This window comes from Orbicella franksi, chromosome 9, assembly GCF_964199315.1.
Source record: "Orbicella franksi chromosome 9, jaOrbFran1.1, whole genome shotgun sequence".
Taxonomy (NCBI): Eukaryota; Metazoa; Cnidaria; class Anthozoa; order Scleractinia; family Merulinidae; genus Orbicella; species Orbicella franksi.
In genome coordinates, this window is record NC_138153.1 from 6,625,526 (window position 1) to 6,637,300 (window position 11,775).

Below are 11,775 nucleotides of genomic sequence, written 5' to 3' on the forward strand. Positions count from 1 at the left end.
TCTTGAGTACTTTCCTTACACGTCTTCTTAAGCTTGAAATTGAAAATATTCCAACATCTTTGTCGCCACTTCCTCCAACGTACAGATGACTACTTTTCGACTCAAAATCATTTCTGATCGAAGGGACAACTAGTTGTACTCCTCCTCGAATCAACTGACGAGTGCAATATTTTTGTGCGATTCATTTATGTTTACTTGTTGTTCCAATCTTCCCGAGAATGTTTTTTTTTTTGGCCATATTATTTAGGCATGCAGAGAGCCCGAGATTAATTGGTAAAGAACCATCAATCATATGCTAATTAATGATAAAACCAGTTATAGTGCTATCTCAACGCAGACCAACACTAATAAGCCTATTGTCGAGGGCAGTAGCACCATTGTTGTTAAAGGCTACACCTTTAAAGTTGGATTGAGTTGTCGCTGTACGGAAGTAAGGCGTGGTACGATCATTACACCAAGAATTACACTGCTTGTAACAGCTACTCGTGTAACCAGAAACGAAGAAGCCAGCATAGAAAGAAGTATCGCAGATAAGCAGCTGGTAGGAGTAGGCGTTGTTTGCACCCACGCCGTCTCACAATCCATAGGTACCAGCAGTCTTCCCATAGTTCCCAGCGGCCGTTATGGGCTGGTTGACTCTTCGCTTGAAGTAGGCTTTGTTTCCAGTTTGGTGATCGATGAAGAAGATTTCTGTGAACTGATAAAACGGAAACATAACTTTTTGGTCGTAGATGAGTTATGGGATAAACAATTTTCTATTTTGCCTTCATGACAAAACCGAACACACTCAAAGGTTATGAGGCATAGGCGCGTTGGTCAGCCAGGACCAAGATATGTTTTAATCGACACAATAAGATTACAACAAAGTGGATAAAAGATTCATCAAATGACATTCTACCTCTTATTAGGAAAAATAGGGTCCGTGTACCCCCGACCGAATGCAGTGGTGCCACTCACAATAAAATCGAAGATAAATTAGATAACGCTATTTACACAACACTAGAACAAAAAATAAACCTTATCCGAAAGTGCTAGTGGCAAGGCCGACCCTAGAATGTCACAACTTTCTCAACAGTCTCTTTTTACAAACCGACTAGCCATGAGCTTTCGCGTACTACGCTCGTACCCAGTTCTCTGTTCCGTTTCGATAAAATAGAAATTTTACCACAAATTACATTTTCACTGATAAAATCTCGTGGTATTGGTTCCCCAATCTGACAGCTACAATTTTTCCGTTTGTAAATGGTCGAGGCCACTTGAGCGATAATCATTTTTTCCACCAAAAAATAACGCCAACCACCGTAGACTAGAACATTTTGCATTGCTATGCTGAGAGGTTGTCTTTAAAAATTCGTGTCGATCATCAAATTAGCGGTAAAACGAAAATCCAGCGTTTCTCGCCCGCACACGTTTTCCGCGTCATGCGACAACTACATTGTATCTCTTTGAAGTCTTGATTGGTTCACTGGATTGTCTTCTGTGTTGATTGGCCAGAGTGGTTACCTTTGATTTGGTCTCACGACCGTCAATTGAAAACTGTTCAAATCACCTTATTTGGATCAAATTTTATCTAATAATTATTACCAGGTCTAGGCCTCAGCCGGAGGAAATATGACATCGACATTAATTACAGAAAGTCTTGGTTAACAACGACGCCATGGACCGACGGTCCAGTGCTACTCAGTAAATCAGGGTAGAAAGTCATATTTTGAAGCATTGGTGATAGTCTCTTGCCTGGTTTTCCATTATTTTAAAAAGTAATCCTCCGTGTAGGAAAAAAGATGGCGACTGGTACAAGTACCCATAAGTCGTAGCGCGCAAACACCATAACAACGCCCATTAAAACTTACAGGAAGGTTCTAAAAGCTTCAATGTGGTTAATACAGGAACGAATTCTGACAAAATATAGTTTGCCTTCTGCCTAATGGGCTGTGTTCGCTTCGATAGGTATTGTGGTAAAATATAGAGCCGCCATCTTTTTTCCCCATTGAGGATTGCCTTTTCTCCATGATTGACTAATGTATGATCAGTCAACTTACTGGAATGTTGTTGCAGTTGGTCCTGTAGCCGTCACTTCCATAAGGAAACTGAGCGCTGTATGTGACTTCAGTCTTGGGTTTGACATATTCATCAGTAGTGTAACACATGGTCCATCCTCCATTGTATGACGTCATGTCACAGTAGGCTAGAAATGCAATGCGTTTGAATGGCTTCCTACATCCGGGTCCAACCAATACATTCCATCTTGATAAATACCCCGGCTCTTGATCTCCCGACAGTCAACCGCTGGACCTGGTTACACAGGAAATTATTTTACACATGTTCAACAATCCCTCGACCCCTGATCTCCAAGTTTTTGTTTCTACTTGTGTTATGGTTGTTCATGGCGGTCAAATAATTTATATAACAAGTCAAATTATTCTCGCATTTTCATTGGTCGTTACTTATGATCATTTGTAAGGAGGATGTATGAATGACGCCAGTAACATTTTTTGTTCCTTTATTGTACAAAATAAATAGATTCCATGTTGCCGTGCGTCTGTTCAGTAATAGACCACAGAATACTTAAAAACGTGGTAAGAACTTCAAACACACACTCGGCTATCACCTCATGGACCACTATTTTGTTCTTACCATATTTTGACTTCATCTGTGATCAATTACTGAACAGACGCATGGCAACATGGAATCTATTTGTTTAAATCTTTCTCACAAAGCAGATTGCAAGTACCTCGTGAGTGGTCGACCACATCGTGTGGCTGCATCACAAGTGACCAGATTGTGAAACAAACGATTATACGTCATAATTATGAAGAAAAAAAAAACATGTCATAAATTACCTAGTATTTCACAGTGCTTTCCATGAAATCCAAGAGGGCAGGCGCACTGATAATCACCATCTTCGTACTTGGCCACACAAGTTGTACTGTTCATACAGGGAATGCTGGAGCAAGAACTCTGTTTTCACCAAAGAAAATAATTGTCAACAGTGACACTGAGTACATGCTGTGATTTAGACGTACGTTAATTCAGATTTGTAAGTTTGCTAATTTTTTCAAACTTTTGATTTACTGATCACCACCTTTTTGCTTATGTTTGTGCTTGTGCTTCTTTCATACTGAAAACCAGGCTCGGGGGGGGGGGGGCACTCCCATATAAAAATCACGGGGGCTTGTCGTACCTTTTAGAGGTTAGAAAAAGCGGTTTTGGTTCCTCATTGGGTGTTCACCCTCAAATAGTTCACATCCGGAGCTTTTGTGGTACCTTTTGGGGTATTGCGCCGAAAAAAACATATGGCATGAGATAATGTTCGTTTTTTTTGAATTGGTACCTCTGAGGAGAGAAAAAAATTTCAATTCACGCTCACAATGCAAGATCTTGGTACCTTCTCTTAGATGGTCTTTTCAAAATTTCCGACGAGCAACCCCCGTCCCGGCCCCCCGGAGCTATCTGTTTTATATAAAGAAACCAAAAAGTAGAGTTAATGTTATCGACGTCACTATACGTCTGTCCCCCGATAGATCATAAGTAACAACCAATCAAAACGCGCGAATCGTTTGACTTATATATAAATACCCAGTGATATTCTAACTACACGTCTTAATTTGAAAGAGAAAATTTTAATGTTGCTCATACTAAGTTCAAGATTATTGTAAAAAATTAGAAATGGTCAATTAGTGATTCCGTGCGGAGAATTTAAAGCCAAGTCTTAAAGTCTTTGCTGTTGAGAATGCGTGTCACATATCGATTCAGTCTTAATATAAAATCTGTTTCAATTATTTGTGACACTTTACGAGAACACGACTGTGGCCAAGGCATACGACCGAATATCGTATTTTACTGTATAGTGATCTTGTAATAAACAAAAAATTGTTCCTTTTTTGGCGATGACAATTCTGTATTCAAAACGACATAACAGTTACCGAGAAACCGTAGTACAGTATTTTATTACAGTTGAACTCTCAGGGGAAACGAAAAATAGTTCGAAATAGCGGGAGTTCGAAATATCCGATAGTAAATGACGGAAGGACAAATCCAGGAGGAATGGTTTGGAGTTCGAAATAACGGAGAATTCCAAATAACCGAATTTGAATTTTCGGGGTCCAACTACACTTACCTTGATACTCAAGTGATGGAACATCGCGCTGCCAATGAACATGTTGGAATTGTTGTATCTATCACTAGGTAACAGTTCACACAAAATCCAGCCATTCCCATCACGAAAGGCAGCCACATTAACCGAGAAACACGATGAGTGATCGACACAAAATTTACCGCACTCTCGAAGCCCTTTCACCGAAGCTGACCACGATACAGTTATGTTCAGATATCGAAATTTGTGCACAGCAAAGTTGGCATAAAAGACACCGTTCCTGAAATCTCGCTGCAAGCTTTTTGTGTCGTCAACGTAAACTTCAGTTATTCCTTGGAGAAACAGGTTTGCAAAGAAAACAAAAATAAAAATCCTCTCTCTAACTAAGAAGTGAAGCGTATTGTCATGTGTAGTTCAGGGGCACGAATTTAACGATAGAAATCCTTGTTTTAAGGTCTTAAAATAAACCCGAATTGCTTATCTCGAGCGGCTTGTCTTATTTATTTGTTTTGGAAAGTATTTCAGCGGGTAATTAAAGAAGCCACTGCACACGCACGGATAGGCTGAAGGCTTGTAAATAATAGTTATTAAAATTGGTTCGTTTTATCACCGCAAAGTTAAGAGACACACCGACGAGAAAATAACACAAATTCTTATATACGTATATCTGGACCAGTGTCACAACACTGAAGAGTTCGCTCCATGCCATGAAGGAAACTAAGAGCTTTGGAGGTCTTACACCGTACTGTAAATAGTTCGGACGGATAAAAATTTCGGACGGTAAGTAGTAATGTAAGTTATTAGGCGCACCGACATCATGCAAACCGCTAGTGTCTACATTGGCTAGAAATCTTTTATCAATGCCTCGCCATTGTGTTAATTTATACGAAAAAGTTTTGTGAAGACTAAAGAAACATTTTAGTTTAGGATGGCAGCATTTACTTGTGAAAAAGTGAACTTCTAATATTCTGCTTTTCTCTTAAATTTCTAAACAAGAATGTAGATTCTATTTGGAAAAGTTCCAAATCTGGGTAATCGTAAAAGTACAGTTATTTCTTTTTGTTAAAAAAAAAAAAAAAATCTGCGTCCTTTTAAGCAGGTGCTAGTGAAAACATGTTTTGAAAGGAACCATCACCAAGTATGCGTTTGGAACTTATCTCTTGTTTTTCCCGCGCTATTACTGAACAAGTTGTAAGTTGTTGCAAAGTTATCTTGAAATTTGTCGCATATAGCTTTTATGAGCAGTGCTATGTATACCGTTACGGCCGAGGCCTTAAAGTTCATTACGCACTAATCCAGGAAACCCTTTAAGCCCCTACTGGAAATGGGACAATAGGAAAAACACTGAACCCCAGTCTCTTTGAAAGTCGAGCAATAATTTCAACATTTTTATTGGAATAGAGTTTGTGCACTAAGGGTCGACTAAGACTGGACAAGACAGATAGCAGGATGCCGTAAGCCAAGAGGATCGATAACTTTGACATTTCGCCGAAAATTTACGTACGTACGATTTTGTTTTACAGCACCTGTTTTCTTACATCGGTTTTGCGAAAGCCGAATCAATTATTCGTTGTTTTTTTTTCATTAGTCATTGCTAAAGTTCTGAAAAAACGTCAATGTATACGTTTTATCAGACGTTTGTTGTTATTTTCTGGTAGATCATCTCAGTGCTCCTTGCTGTTGAGTTCAACTTCTTGTAACAGACATATGGAAAAGTCTCACAGATAAACTGCTGGTAGGAGTAAAAGTCAGCGCGGAGTCTTATGAGAGCTTCAACGAAAGTTTTTTCTAAAAGATAAAGAAAGAGGAATAATGAAGACACAATCCTGATACAACAGAAACGCGTGTAATGTCAGTAATATGTCGTAAAATTACAATAGCTGTTACAAATTTTAATAAAAGTCGAATTGTATTGTAAATCTGACATTGTAACAGCAGTTACCTTCAACTTTACAACCTGTCCTGAATTATAACGACAGTTAATTGGCGTACGTTATAATTGTCGTAAATTGTTATTGTCGCGTTGATTTGCAACATTTTTTCTCACAAATGACCCGCGCGCAAAATATGGGAGCGAGAACCTGCGAAAATCTATTTTTATTTTGGCGCCTTTTTCGTGGGGCTGACAGTCTAGAAATTAACCTGCATTGATGTATATTTCTAAACATCGGAATCTCGGAAGTCATCTTGGCACGATCAGTTCAACTCTAAAATCGGTTTTAGCAGCAAAGCTAGTGAGCGTGCTTTCCGTAATTGCCTGTTGTGCGGATCGATGTAAATACACGAGGTCACTTGACCTCAGGAATTTGTTTGTTTTTACAATGCCTATTTCAAATCGTGTAAGCAGACACCATTTTATTAGCTAGTCAAAAGGTTTCCGACGGAGCGAGCCGAACGCGGAGATCACCCCACTCCTCCCTCCCTCCCTTTAGGCCCCGTCCACACTACGCTGAGGGAATTTGAAAACTGAGGTTTTACTCTGGAAACGCATCAAATGTGTTCTGTCCAGACTACGCCGGAGGAATTTGAAAACGCAACAATCAACAGTCCTTTTGGATTTGTGTTTGAGGAAAATGCTGTCTCGGAAATCACATGATTATTGTGACTGAGCATCGTTTTCGAAAAGCTCCGTTATCAAAATGTTTTCCAACCACACGAAAACGAAAAGCCGGCGTTTTCAAATTCCGAAAAGTTCCGTTTCGTGACGGATTAGTGTGGACGGTATGCATATTTATGATCATCACCTTTTTAAATGCCTTAAAGGGACACAGTCAGCTGGCGCATGTGCCCATTACACTTAAGTACCATTTCATAGCAACTTGTATATCACAGAGAGGCGATCCATACTGTTTTTAACCAACTAGGATAAAATGATATCACAGGATGAGCAAAAGCACACTCAAAAACAGGTTTTTCAATAAACAATTGAAAATCAAGCAAAACACTGCGAACTTAAAGTTTATTTTTATTGCCTAAATAGCGTTATCTGATTTATCTTTCATTCTGTTGTTTATATATCAACCTTAAGGCCCCAAAAGTAGCGCCACTGCATTTGGTCGGGAGTACACGGTCCTTAATTTTCCTAATAACAGGTTTTTGCAATACAAAATTTTGGGGTTTACGTGACCGGCTTCGGGGGCATGTAGGATATTATTTCATGCATCTCTTATGTTCTTTGTTGTAAGCTTTTTGTCTCAATTAAAACATATCTTGGTCCTGGCTGACCAACGCGCCCATGCCTCGACCTTTGCATGTGTGCGGTAGTGTAGTGAAGGCAAAATGACCTGTTCTAGGGAAAGTCCTTCCCAGAGATTTTTCCTCGGGAAGGAGGTCGGTTTCACTCCCAGATCCCCTCGGTTTTCTTTCGCTCGTTTCATTGATTCCTTGATTCCTTGATAGATAGATTGATTGATTGATTGATTGATTGATTTATTACATTTTAATGGCTAATATTTCTTATTTATAAATAGCGGGAAAAAATGAGATGATAACAGCAATAATAATGATAACAACAATAACGATGGTAATAATATTATAAAAGTGGTCTATGGTTTGAACCCCATACAAGACAGATCACCTATATTAAATACGAACCTTGTTGAATATATACACCATTGAAAGCTAAAATCAAAGTCACAATGTCCTACGAAAAAATCTTTTACATCAGTCTCTACGACATGCGCGCACATTCCACGACATTCGAACCTATTAAGGTAGTACGTTCCACACCTCAACTTTGCATTTGCGAATGGAATGCAAAGTTGGGCCAGGTAGCACTGTAAAAAACCAACTTACCTTAGAAATAACTCTGGCTGGAAGATCAAAGCATCAACATTGGAACACTATTTGCATCTTACGTTGACACTCTTTATGCTATAGACTTTTGTTCTTGGGCCATCGTAGTTTAACGAGGAATAAAACACAAATAGCGGTGATGCTTATCACCGCTATTTGTGTTTTATTCCTCTTTATGCTAGTCACGCGTGAACGAATGCGTGACGACTTCAAACAGGCTCAGGGATACTCAAAACATACACTCTGTCCACCCTAACAAACATTGGGTATCGTTTTTTCACCGCGTTTTAGGTCCAGTCCACACTACGCCGGAGAAATTTCAAAATGGAGATTTCACTCTAAAAATGCATCAAATATTTGCCTTCCTTCCTTCCTTCCTTAAAAACGCAACAATCACCGGCCATTTTGGATTTGTGGTTAAGGAAAACTCGGCAGGGGAATCGAAATCACATGGTTTTCGTGACTACATCGTTTTCGATCAGAAAGCTCCGTTATAAAATGTTTTCCGTCCACACGGTAACGAAAAGCCGGCATTTTCGGATTCATCCGGTTTGAGGAGCGTTTTGGAAAAGCTCGAGCTCCGTTTTCGTAACGGATTAGTGTGGACAGTAGGCGTAACCGCAGAAACAAAGCTGCGTTTTCAAATTCTTCCGGCGTAGTACGGACGCTGCTATAGTTAACAAGATCTTATTATCTCAATCGGACCTTGGGGTTCATCACTATCGTACCTGGATGTATGGATATATACGCAATACCGAATTAAAATGCACCAGACCGCTACTTTTTCACATAGAGATAAAAGCCAACTTAAGCTTATATACACTACAGCAAATATACTTTATGTCGATGGCTCTTTCCTTGGCTACATCGCCAGCGGGTGTCTATAGTTTACAGTTACAACTGCGTCCACCACCCATTGACTATTTGTTTCTAGAAAACAGCCCTATGAAAATACGCGCGCTGATTGGTTAAAAATCGTGTTTCTATAAGTCAGTGGAAACACAGAACTAGCACGAACTGTTGACGTAATGATGGCGCGAGCAAAGAGAATTTACATTTTGATGATCGAAGTAAACAAGCTATTTTTCTTTTTTTCGTCGCAGTGTTTGCTAAAAGAAATAGAAAACATGTTTTTCGTGTTTCTATCGTGTTATAGAAACACTCGCGAAAGTTTGGGAGAACCCGAAAAAGCTGTGGAAACACTCGCCTGCGGATCGTGTTCCCACAGCATTCCTCGTTCTCCCAAACTTCCACTCGTGTTTCTGTAACTCGATAGAAACACGGTACATGTTTATTATTTCTTAAATAATCATACTTTGTAACTATTACTACCATGCAAACTCAATCTGCATTGGTAACTGATACCCTGGGAATTATGCAAATGACGGTATAAGACTTTACACTTGTTCTGTGCTATCACTCTGCTCGAGGCCGCGAAAGCCAAAAGGTTGGCGACCCACCCATCACTTTATGAGTAATTTGGGCTTGATGCTGTCCTCTTTTATTTTTCGCCTGGTTTTAGGCTTGGGGAAGGCCAAAGCGATTGCCCGTATCTTATAACCCTGTCATAAATAACAATACCCAGGGTAGCATGTTACATTACTTCCACTAGCGATGCTAGAAATCTAGTTATGATCTTACCCTACACACTCAACCCATTAATAAATGTGAACAGGCCAGGACTAGCTGCCCTACACTTTTCGAATTATGACATGCTTTTCTAACCTATTAACTGAAACTCTCTACTTGTTTACTTCGGACTGAGGAAAGTTTTGGTTACGTAATTCATGCGTAGCGTATTAGAGCAAAACAAAAGACTTTTCAAGGTTGTGGACAAGAACACAAACAATAAAAAACAAACCAAAAACAATAACAACAATAAAAAAACAAGAACAAGAATAAACAAAAAAAAAAACAAAACACAAAAACCAAAACATGCCCCCAAATAAACAAACAAAAACAAACAATAATACAACAATAAACCGACTAAAACAAACCAAAAAATGAATAAAAATCCAAACAAAGAAAGACAAAAACCCCAACCACTCCAGAAAAAAAAATCACAAAAAAAACATCAAAAACAACAACACTTAGCGCAGACCGACACTAATAAGGCTGTTATTCAGTGAATAAGCACCATTGGTGTTAAAGGCCACGCCCTCGTATTTGGAATCATTGGATGCTGTACGGAAGTACGGGGACGAATAATCCGCACACCAATTGTTACACTGCTTGTAACACTCCGTGTAACCGGAAACGAGGAAGCCAGAGTAGAAAGGATCATCACAAATCAGTAGCTGGTAGGAGAAAGAATTGCTTGTTCCAAAACCGTCCCACAATTTATAGGTGCTAGCAGCATTCCCATAGTTCTCAGCGGCCTTTATGGGCTGGTTGACTTGTCGCTTAAAGTAGATTTTTTTTTTATATATTTGTTATCTGCATGTGTTTACAAGTACAGTATTTACATTGTTACTAGTGCCAATTATAATATTTAAGTGGAATAGGTGTGTATACAAGTGCATGTCACTTATAATGCTTTGGAGGAGGGGTGTTTTTTCCTATTTAATTATTAAGAAAGATGTTCTATTCTGTATTTGGTTAACACTTTATCAACGAAAGTGGAGAGGTGAATAGCTTTGTTTTGCATCTTACAAGTGTAGATGTAGAATCTCATAAACAAGATCGTATAATTAAATTTCTTTAATAATGTTTTATCGTATGGGCCGGGCATGATGCCAAATAGTTTTTCTTCTATTGTTGGACTAAAATTCGAATTATTGACAGCATTAAACCAGTCGATGACGTTTTTAACAAAGCTCTTAACAAATTCGCAATCATTAAATGTGTGATCAATTGAATCATGTTCAACGCAATAGAGGCATTCATCATCCGTTTTGATTCCGTATCTAAAAAGTTCCTTTTTTGTTACAACAATTCTATGGATAAGTTTGAATTGAAATTCTTTTAATTTTGTTTCCTTACAAATGTTTTTCAGCGAGGAAAATATTTTTTTCCATGTCTCCCCATCCAACTGCATGGTTTGATTCCATTTCGTTGGGCCAGTTTGACACCTCGTGTGAATTTTTTTGTTAATTAAACAATAGAAGTCCCTAGTTTTGGCTTTGACTAAGTTAATTTGTGTCAAGTCGTCTGGTTGGAAAAGGGGGTTGTTCTCGATGTATGGTTCGCTTTCTGGTGGTAACGTGTTTTTCGCTTTTGTGGCTAGATGCTTCGGTATCGCACTTACAACTTGATAAAATTGGAGAAAGTTTATTTTGCAAGTGAATTTGTTTTTAAATTCTTGATAAAAGAATATAAAAAGAATGTTGTTGTTAAGCCATTCACTGATGAAAATGGGCTTCCCTCCAAAGAGGATTTCTTTGTTATTGGATACGATCATATCCTGCCCTCTGTCATAGTTATACAAGGTTTTCAATTCATTAAAAAACTTTAAAATGTCTTTATAAAATGATGGCAAACCGTCGATATATTTTGTGTCGTAGTTACATCTTAAAAGAAAGCTCAGACCGCCGTATTTTCCTAGAAAATGGTCTGGAACAGTTTTCCAGTTTTTTCTTCCCGGTGCGAAAAGTCTCGGAATCCAAACTAGCCTCAGTGCCTTTATCATAGTTTCTACATCGATCACACGTATACCCCCTTTATCTCGATCTTGATAGAGCCCTTCTCTTTTTATTTTGTCTTTTTTGTTTTTCCATAGAAATCTAAACAGTTTTGTTTTGATTATTGGTATTGTTTCTTGAGGTACATTGAGATTTGATGCTGAGTAAACGAGTTGAGAGAGTGCCAGAGATTTTATGATTAGTACTCTCCCAAATAGTGTAAGGTCAAGTGTCCTCCATAGGTCCAGATTTGTTTGCAATTTTTGT

The 11,775-nt window shown here is 38.7% G+C and overlaps 1 pseudogene; it reads right to left on the reverse strand.

The window, feature by feature from the left end:
- Positions 1–246: 246 nt before the first annotated feature.
- Positions 247–11,775, reverse strand: part of LOC145497502 (uncharacterized) — a 111,750-nt pseudogene continuing 100,221 nt past the window's right edge.